At 40.3% G+C, this 10,955-nt stretch overlaps 1 protein-coding gene across 2 annotated transcripts in view; it reads right to left on the minus strand.

Annotated features, from left to right (window-relative positions):
• Positions 1-10,955, minus strand: part of dennd4c (DENN/MADD domain containing 4C) — a 46,092-nt gene extending 35,137 nt beyond the window's left edge. For both annotated transcript variants that reach the window (XM_044021269.1, XM_044021267.1), the window contains exon 1: positions 10,638-10,955. The gene's annotated coding sequence lies outside the window, so the exon portion shown is untranslated. The remainder of the gene's footprint in view (positions 1-10,637) is intronic.

A 10,955-nucleotide genomic window follows, 5' to 3' on the forward strand; every position in this document is an offset into this window, starting at 1 on the left:
CGCACACACGGGGAGAACATGCAAAATCCATGCAGAAAGGCCGTTAGTTCCAACCGGGGCTCGAACCCGGGTTAGGGTTAGGGTTAGCACTTCTCGCTGCAAGGCGAGAGTGCTAACCACTATATCACCGTGTGGCCCCAAAATGTATCAATAAGATGTAAATATATGAAGGGGGTTGGACTAGTGATGGGACAATTCCAAGACACTTACAGTAAGTTAATTATAGTGAATTTCTATTCTTGTGTTAATCATGAAAGCTCACCAACATAAAGTGATTGTGAAAAATATAATGTACTAAAAATATGTTTCCTACCTGCGATGTTTCTGACCACTGTCAGTGCAGTGCAAGTATAAGAAGCTAAACATTTTACTAAAACATTTTTTTTCAGTCATCACAATAATATTGTGAATCACAATTATTTTGGTCAGGATAATCGTGTGTGTTGTTAAGGACAGTTTTTATCTGTTAAATTATCATTGGCTAAATCTACATGAATAGATTGTCACATTATTTCTTCACAATGCTGATGAAATATTTTTCCAAGGTGCACAATCTATGCTGAAAGCCTTACTTAAATCATTTGATCCTTTTTTATATTTTGCACAATAACTGAGTCAAATAGAAACACACTCACTTCGTATAGACACACCTGAATCAGGGTGGGTTACTCTTTTCACTCATATATTTCTCTTTGCTGTCATATCACAATGAGAACATTTTGATTAACTGCCCCACAGTGATTCATTCATTCATGAGCTCACTGACTCCATCTCCAAAACATGAGCATCTCAAAAATACAAATGAAGTTAATAGATTTTTGACACAAAGCCCTAGTATATGTAGTGTTTCAGGACACAACAAGATTTAAAGAGTAAGATATCACATTGTTATGCATGAGACATTAAAAAAAATCTAGCATGATTACACCTAAAATCCTGCTTGGACCAATCAGGTTTCCCTGAGCTGGAGAGACCTGTTCCTCGGCTGTGGCACTGGTCTGAACTTGCTCACAACAATTTCATGCCAAAGATTGGCTGTGCGGCTCAACCATCCCTAAGGGCAGAGGGAAAACTCTTCAGCTGCCATAAATAAAAGCGGGGAGGTCCTACTCCTCACATTCTTGGGCACCAGGACCTGATGTTTGTCCATCTTTGGGACTTGTCTGGGGTGAATGGTGTTCACTGGGCAACGGCCACTGAACATCCACAGTGCCAAATTAAATTCAAGTAAACCTATGAGAGAAAGAGACGGAGATTCCTCTATTTAATAGTGAGAGTAAACCTGTTACTCCCTCCCCCATGGTCTACCCCACAATGATCTCATCCCTTTTACACAAAAGAGCCTGGAGGCTCGTTCCCCAGAGGTGAAAGAGCCTGCCCGCCTCCCTCTCTCTTTCTCTCTTTCTATCTCTCTGTGTGTGTCAGTGTGCGTAATGCTGGACGTCAGACAGTGCTGTGCTTGTCTCAGTTATTTCAGCAGAAGTCCCTGCCATGCAGATCCACTTGCAGCTTGTCTGACATAGCAGCTGAGCATGACACGCGGATCTGTCACATACTTGGACACAGTGAATAGACATAAAAACGACATGTTCTAGGGTTTTTCAGCTACAGGTGGTTTAACACGCTGATTATTTGGATCGATCCCACTACGGTGACATAACTGACAAAAATGAGCAAGCGGTATTTATTCTTCTTTAGGGCTGTAGCCAGGGTTGCAAAAACTCCCATTAATTCTTATAAATTCCCATGGAAATTTTATTTCATAAATTCCCAATCCCTTGGAAAGTATCTTACAGGGAAATCTCCGCCCCTTTGCAACCCTAGCTTTTGGGTTCATAACGATAGACATTTGGTTCTTAAATTGCCAAGAAAATTATGAACAATGTGCTCAAATTTGTCCATAAATCAAATACAAAACTGCTACCGTCACTGAGTAAACTATCTAATTGTGATTTGGTTTTTTTGTTTTTGAACATAAATTGTGATTTGTTTTCAAGGTTTCAAGCTGTAGTTCAATATTATAAGTGTTAGCATTACCATTTGAAACACAATCAAAATATGAACGTCAACAATTTTTGTCAACATTGATTCCATGAATTTTCTTTTGATTAATCAATCAGTTGTTTGGTCCATATGAAAAACAATGTTTAAAGAAAATATTGAAAAATGTTTCCCAGACCTCAAATGTCTTGTTTTAATGTTTTATATATTAAATATTAAATATTTGTTTATATATGGAGCAAAGAAACCAGAGAATATCCACAGTTAAGAAGCTGAAAAAAGATGTGAGAACCTGTTCTAATTATTAAAAACACTAACTGATTAATTGATTGTCAAAATGGCTGCAGATTAATTAACACTGATTTTGTTTTGTTTTTTAAATTGGCATAGAACATAGCACAATCAAAATAGAATGATTTAATTGCAGCCTCTGCAATTTTCTTATGTTCAAATTTCAATTTGAAAACAATTCATTGTTTGGTCCAACAAAGAAACCAGAATACATTCAAGCTGAAATAACAGAATTAGTTTGTGTTGTGTTCAAATGTTCAAACTTTTTCATTATCAAATGAAGCAATTCATTTTGCAGTTGATTACCAATTGTCCTGTAGCAGTCCTATTCAAAAGCGCAAAAAACAAAACTATTAAGAGGATAAAGGTAATTTCATTTCAGCTGCAACAGCTTCAAAGCCTTTCAGCTTGTCGCTGACATGCAGTTTCATGGTTTCAGCACCGGTGGCTGCTATTAGTGCCACTCTGTAGCTTTAAAGGGTCCGTGCAAGGCAAAGTGGACCTTCTTGCAACCTGTCATCACAACATGTTGTCTGCGGTCAAGGCCAGACTGCGTACAAGGTGCCAATGAGGTGACAAAAACTCAATGACCCGAGATGCAGAGTGGAGGTTAGAGGAGATAAACTCAAGTGAAATTGTGTGTGTGTGCCTGTGTGTGTGTGCGTGCGTGTGTGTGCATGTGTGTGTGTGCGCGTGTGTGCCACCTCTTCAGGACCCTCCAGGACCCTTTCTAGCATAAACACTGATCTTGTCAGGACCAGTAGTCCTCATGGAGACTAAAACCTGGTCCTAATGAGGCAGAACCTAATTTCTGAGGAACTAGTTTAGTTTAGGGCTTAGATTAGAATTATGGTTATGGTTAAAGTTAGAGATAAGGCTTTGTTTAGGCTGCACAAAAAAAGTCAACGATATGTCCTCGGAAGTCATGTAAACCAGATATTTGTATGTGTATAAAAAGTAGATAAATATATAGACATAGATGGATATATGCATATCTGTGACGGTCGAGTTGTCGACAAGAAACATAGGCGCAACATACGAAAACAACTTAGAATAACTTCCTCAAAATTCAAGTCACGCTAAAGTGATAACTAGAGCTATAGGCTTGTTTATAGCATCGGACATGTGACTTTATTTGGTGGTAGCATTTACTAGTTATTATGACATTCACATTGTTAATAAGTAATTTAAATTTGGCAATAACGCCTTAGTGTGGTACATTGCAAACAAATGAAGGAAATTATATCACTCATGACACCATGTCGACAATCGAAATAGGAATTAAAAAATAAGTTATTGTAAGTATCACATTATTAAATGTATTACATCCAACATTGTGTATATATGTATACATATACATACTGTATATGTGCGTACAGTATATATACACTTTTGATTTATATCTCTGCTTTTGATGTGAGTGTATATAGTTGGCTGTGTATATGGTGTAAATAGCTCAACTTGCTAATTAAACAGCCCGCTGAGATGAGGCTACCACGCTACCACAAGTAATTTGAGTTATACTGAGAATACATTTTACAAAAAGACCTTTTAGCATTTATTGTGATATAAACATTGTATATCAGCACACTTGATAAAGAGAGAAAATATATTCAACTATTCAATATTTGCTGTTGAGTGAGCGGTGGAGAGTTCACGGTCTAATCTGCCAGTGAGCTGCAGATTAGCTGCTGTCAGAGCCTGCTTTTATCACATCCATCTGCTCCATCCATATGTCTCTCTCCTTCTGTACAACCTCAACAACAGTGGAACTTTCTTCCTCATTAGTGCTTGTTTAACCCAGGCACTTGTTTTCACACAAACACAAAATCCAATTTTGCCAAGGGGCTGTCAACGGCACACCCCTCAGGGAAGGAAACTGCCAGATCTGACAAGACACACACGGGGCAAAGGCAGCGCATTGTTGTTTTTCCTATGGGCTATTTAACTTTTTCACTCCATGTGCTGTTTGTTGTGATTGCATTTTCTACACTTTTTGCAAGGTGTAATACAAGCAACGTGCACAGGAATAAGAACAGCAAATGCTGCAACAACTAGATTTACATTGTACACCGTGCAATGAAGAATGACAAAAGGTCACCGTGACTTCTTGATCTTCAAACACCAAATTCCAACCAGTTCATGTAAAACAAATGTTTGTTCCAAATGTGAAAAAGAAATTCCCAAAGCATTCTTGAGATTATTGTTCATGAAAATGATGCAAAATGATGCAAAAGATGCAAAAAAAAAAGAAGTAATTTGACAAAAACAGAACAGTACTTAATACTAGGGCTGAAACAATATTTATATATAAAATAATATACTTTCAGCATCGTCCACAAAATGTCCAAACTACTAAATGTTTTGTTTTGTCCACAGACAAACAAATAATTGAGTTTTAATGACTTCTTTGTGATACAGAGCAAAGAAAAATCTGAAAAATGGTTTGTTGTTATAAAAAAAAAACATTTGACAAATCAATTATCAAAGTAGCTGCTGATTCATTTAGTAATTGATTCATTATTGCTGGATCATACCTGTCTTTGATGAGTAACTGACGTTCACTAAAGGCAAACTCTCACCGACTGCACTAGATCATTGTTTAATGTTTAGTCAAGATAACATCAAAGCAAGTGGCAGAAACTGGTAACTAGAAGCAGTCAGAAGAAAAATGGCACAATTCCAAATAATAACTGAAATTGAAAATTCCCACTTCTCCCTCCTGGCTGTTTTTCTGATGTTTTTCCTTCCTGGCCCACTGACCTCTTGTTTTACTCTGCAAAACCCGAGCACAGACTGTGTCAAATACAGCAGGTAGGTCATGGCTGTCAATGTATGACAAGGACTGAGCTGTAAAACCAGCTGGGGCAATGAGTGCTACCTGGATAAGGACTAAAGGAAACACTCTCAAATAGGGCATTGCTTCATTAAAAACAACATGACATAGGCATAGGCAGCTCCAAGCAGTGAGAAACGTCACAAGACTGCCTCCCTCCTGGAGCGTGACACCCCGGCAGACACAGAGCATTCTTTCCACTCCAAGGAGCAGGGAAAAGAGGGCAAACTTGTTGCCCTTACTAACAAGCTGGGTTTATACCGGCTGAGACCTGGGCTTACTGAAAAAATATCACTGTAACCTAAAGTTCAAAGGTCAGAGAGGCAGGAAATGCATTAACCAAGAGCAGGGTTTTTTCAGCTGCATCACAAGATCCTTGCTGCTGCTCTTTGGATAGAGACAATTATCTGGAGTTAATGTATGTTCAGACATGTAAACATGAATGGTAAGCAAAATGCACTCAAGTGTTTCAGGAATAGAGCTGGCTCAGCAAGCAGGGAAACGAGTGTTTTCAGTGGCCTCTGTATGAAATCTACATTATTATCTACGTTATTCAATCATTCAGTGTCTCTTACACTCACACCTACGGTCAATTTGGAGAGTCAAATTAACCTCTGCATGTTTTTGGACTGTGGGAGGAAACCAGAGAAAACCCACATGCACACAAAAAGAGCATGACGACTCCATACAGAGAGGGTCACAAACCTGGGTGGTAGCCACTATTCCGCCATGTGGCCTTTGTATTGTTAATTAAAACCCTCAAATGTTCAGTTTTATCATGATTGGTTAAAGCCATGTAGTCCTGGCTAACAGGAACTGCAACTGACATAAGTCTATGTGGACTGGCCGAACATCACTTGACCCTTGGACTGGCCGGGGGGGATAGTTCATATAAACCTATTTCTTATAGACCTTATTTTTGGCAGAAACCTGTTATGTCCACCATTATTTCTTATTGAAAGACTTCCAGTCAGTAGTTGTGTAGCTTCATGCGGCAGCAGGACAACAACTTGGACAGGTAACATTGCATCTAGTAAAACAGGTATATGTGTACATGGGAATGTGTTGATAATCAGCCATAAATGATGGGCATGTGGATGTGTGACATACATTTTTCCTCCTCCAAAATAAGGAATAAAGGAGTCTAAAAGCCACTGAAGCATCTCTATGTCTGTTAAATTTACTTTGTTGAAAATAAAGCTTGAGAAGATCATCCAGTACCAGAGAAGTATCTCTGCTATGAAACACCAGTGAAACCTCCAAGTTGAAGTTAGCAGCCGCAGATGAAACCACAGCTAATTATAATTGTGTGTTCCAAGTGTCTGAGTTTGTGTCCCAAGTATGAGCTGATTTAGTTGTAGTGTCATTACAACCGGGTTATATTGCCGACTTTCATTAATTCAACTGTCCACTACGAGTGACAGCACCAAATAATTTAAAATATCCTCCTACGTTATATAAGGCCACTTCCTCATGTCGCCCTCAGGCTGATGTGCAACTGGCCTGCCATTTCAATTTGTTATCGGCAGTGTTTACATGACATTGTCAAGAAAGCAAACTCAATTCATAGATACGTGGAGGAAACAAATATCAGAAGTGCCGCACAAAAACAGGAAGTCAGACCTTTAGCTAGTTCTGCATTCAAAAGTAAGGTCTATCACGGTCTAAAAACATCAGAAATTGCATAGTGTAGCTTTCATTTTTCAGTGTCATTTTAAACAAGGAAAGCTAAAGTAACAGCAACACAAAAGCATCTCCAAATCTGGTGGAGGAGCAGTGTTTGTCTGTGATCCTCTTCGTCTAATAGGAGCTGAAATGGTAGCGATGACTGAGATCACACAACTATAATCATTACAGTTCCTTTACAGTGCAGGCTATTTTCAAAATCATTTTTGATGGGTTTATGGAGTTGAAAATTAAAGAGGGAGAGAGTTATGGAATCAAATTTTAATGACGGTTACTGACTCAAACGGCCAGATTCTGACCCTGTGATTGCAACAATAACACTGAACTGAGGCCAGTTAAAAAGACTAAGAAGTCAACCAAAAGAAATCTGCTTATATTGTGGCAACAGCATGTCCAGCAACAGTTACGTTGTGTTGCAACCAGCTTTTCTCACACTGCCCAGGCAACCAAAGTCCTTCAGCAGCCTGTTGCAGCTGCCCTCACAATCTGCTTCCTTTACTTGGTCACCTGAGAGTGCCACTGGAGAACCAGCACGCAGTGACAAAGTGCAAGTTCAATGTACACACAGCGAACTGTGGTGCAGGCATGACCCACTTTCTACCCTCTGTCTGCAGTAGTACTCCCTGTTTCCCAGTGACTGTCAGGCTGAGCCAAGGTCAAGGAAGAGATTTTTCCTGTGTGCTCTGTGTGTGTGTGCGCGTGTGTATGTGTGTGTGTTCCCGATATTACTCATTGTGGGGACCTAAATTTGTTTACACAGTCACATTATGGGGACTTGTCTTCCTTATCGGGATCATTATTATATTTTAAAGTGAAGACATGTTTAGTTAGGATGAGGTTAGGGTGAGGCCAGTAGTCAAAATGGTTAAGGTTAAAGTATGTCCCCAGGAAATGAATGTGAGACAATGTAATGTCCTCATGGAAACCAGACTGTGTGTGCTAGGCAATATCAACGATTTCATCATGTCTCGATTATTCAGCTCCAATCTGGCAATTCCTACTGCCATCTCAGGTAGTGAAAGACGAGTGCAACACAAGCGGAAGTGCATTGGCTCCTGATGGGGACCTGTGCCAAGACTGTGACAGTGACACACACACACAGGGAGCATCACTTGCATGCTGTGAATCACCAAACTGCTGATAGGACACCTGAGTAGGGAGTACTCTGCTGCCCGGAGAGGTTTCAGACTCTGGTTGGCTGGCTGACAGTCAAATGCTGAGGTACAGATATGTGAGCACTTTGGTTTTGCCGACCTGTAGTGGCATTTAACCCCACACACACACACACACACACAGTCACAATAACCAACACAAACATCTTACACAACTGTGAGCCATGTGTTTAGAGTCAGAGACAGCTAGACTGAAATAAGAGAGGAGCCTGGTTATATCTGACCAGCGGGAAGGAGTTGCATTTTCTTTTTCTTTCTTTTGGCTTCTACCTCTCTAGGGGTTGCCACAGCAGATCACCTGGTTTTTTATTGATTTGGTAGACATATTTTTATGCCAGATTTCCTTCCTGATGCAACCCTTTCATTAATCCGGGTCCCCTTGGGACCAGCACTGTGTGTGCACTGGACGTGGCCCGCCAGTGGCTGAGATCAATCTCAGGGTGTACAATTAAACCCAACCAATGGGGAGCAAAGGGGATTGGGCGCCTTGCTCTGAGATACCCCAGCCCAGGATTTGACTAGCAACCTTCTGGTTACAAGCCGTTCATTGCCATTGCGTTTTGATTTCCGACATCATTTTTGGATTTGCAATAATGATTTGCAAGTTTTTGTAAGTGGAACTTAATTTTAATACTTACGATAATATATTTAAAGCAGTTGATACTTTCAAAATATTCAGTACGTTTCCATTCATGGTTAAGTCCACTGTTTAATTGGACTACTGGCCTTGTCCCAGGATACAAGCACTAGAGGGGAATGGTAAATGGTCTGTTATATAGCACTTTTCTAGACTTTTTCACTACAGTTTTTGCATTCACCCATTTAATTACATATTCATACATCACATCTATGTGCAGCACATTTTCTATCACACATCTTTCATACCAATTCACACACTGCCGGGAAATTTTACATTTACACATTTATCATAAAATATGTCCATATGTATTCATAGAGCAGAACTGAATGAGGTTGTCAATAAGGCTGAAAAATGTACTGCCTCCAAAAAAAACCCAAATGGAGGGAATTAAGACACATAAATTCAAATTTTATAAATACAATGTGAGCCCTCGACCAAGCTATTACTTTACTCCCATCTGCTTGCAATAATGATCATCCACAGCAAACAAAAATTAAGGCTGTCACATCAGTATTTAGTAAACATAGCAGCAGGAGTGTGAGTACGAAAAACAAAAGGAACCGTCTGAAATTTCAAATGGACCTCATAAAAAAGGACAGAATGAGGTCACAACAAAAGGTAGCCATCAATAAGAGAAATACAATCTTAAAAAGTAGTTATAGTAGTAAAATCTCTATTTTGGCACTAAAACGTTCATTTGATTTATTAAAATGGCCTTTCATTTTGCTGTAAGCTTCAATCTGCTGGCTAGTTTGTCCATCCAGGCTACGGTAGAAACAAGGGGGCACAACATGGCATTTTCTGTAAAGCAAGGCCCTTGACTAAAGTAAATATTAAAGACTTATTCTCAGGCTCCAAAAGCCAAACAATCTATAATATATGTTTATTTAAACATGGTAAAGAATGGTACACGCAATTTCTGCCAATAATGGTCCATGTTACACACTGGACCTTTAAAAGTCAGATTTTAGTCCAACTATTTGGTTACTTCTATGTCATGTGAATGTGCCGACTGACCACTTCAGTTTCTAATGCAAGGTAGAGTACTTAACGTATGCATTGTTTCCAATTTGTGTGTATTGATTGTTTTGCAATTTCTAAACATCACGAAACACAGAAATACAACAATAAAATTGCACCCTTTGTGGTCAGCAAATTTAAAATCGATGATGTGTTCAGCCCTGGTGCAGAACTGAAGAAACTCTGAAGAATTTAGTTCATCCATTAACAATTAATCACTATTCTATACCCATCAACTGAGTCTGTTCAGCTATGAACCCCCTCCTGCTGAATTCTGGGATAACCACAGGCTCGTCTTCAATTTCAGGCAGGAAATACAGACACCTGCAAGGTTAGACAGGCTCCAGGAGAACAGACTGGAGGAGGAGGAGGAGAGAAGGGAGAGGAGGCGGAAAGGAGGAGAAGAGCAGGAGGAAGGGATTAGACTGGAGGGGGGTAGAAGGGGAGAGGAGAGTAGACTGGAAGAGAAGGGAGAGGAGGAGGAAAGGAATAAGAAGAGGAGGGTGGAGAGGAGAGGATGGTAGATTGGAGAGCAGGGGGGAGAGTGAATTGTAGACTGGAGGAGAAAGGGGAGGGGGAAGAGAAAGAGAAGGGGAAGGAGGGGAGAGCAGAGGAGGTGTTATGTTCCAACTGTTGCATCTGACTCATAAGTCGGTCAACTTTGTTGCAGGAAATACGCATCCCAGCAGACATGACAAAGGAGATGTCGCTGTGTGGTCAGCCAGTGCAGTGAGACGTGGCTCTCTCTCTCTCTCTCCCTCTCACTTACTATCTCTCTCCCTCTGTCTTTCTTTCCGTGGTTGGATAACACGCGACGAAAAGTGCAGAAGCAGCGCAACACCAGGAAAAGACGCGTTAGAGCGGGCGGCCTCACTTTGTGACACACAGCTCACTTAACTCACACACCGACACGTTAAAAACTCTAATTACGACAATTATTTACTACAGCAAACTCAGCTACCTCCATGACAGAAACATGAGCAGCACTTACCAGCTGTTTACGCTGCAGCGAGGGACAATGTTGACATGTAGGCAACTTGCTGCTTTCACCCGCTTGATATATTCCGTGTTTTCAATAGTGCAAACGAAATAAAACGGGTTCAACCAAAAGCCGGGACAGTGCGTAACAAAAACAAATCCACACAAATACTCCTCAGAAACTTTGCTGACGACTTCTTCGGCACACTTTCATCTGTACTTATCGGTGGAAGCCGGCGCCATGTTTGTGCCTATGCTGGTAGTTAGTTAGTTGGTGCTTTTCCTCCTAAACGTCTCTTTCTCACTGGACCCGCCCAGACGAGAGCACAGG

This window comes from Solea senegalensis, linkage group LG3, assembly GCF_019176455.1.
Source record: "Solea senegalensis isolate Sse05_10M linkage group LG3, IFAPA_SoseM_1, whole genome shotgun sequence".
NCBI lineage: Eukaryota > Metazoa > Chordata > Actinopteri > Pleuronectiformes > Soleidae > Solea > Solea senegalensis.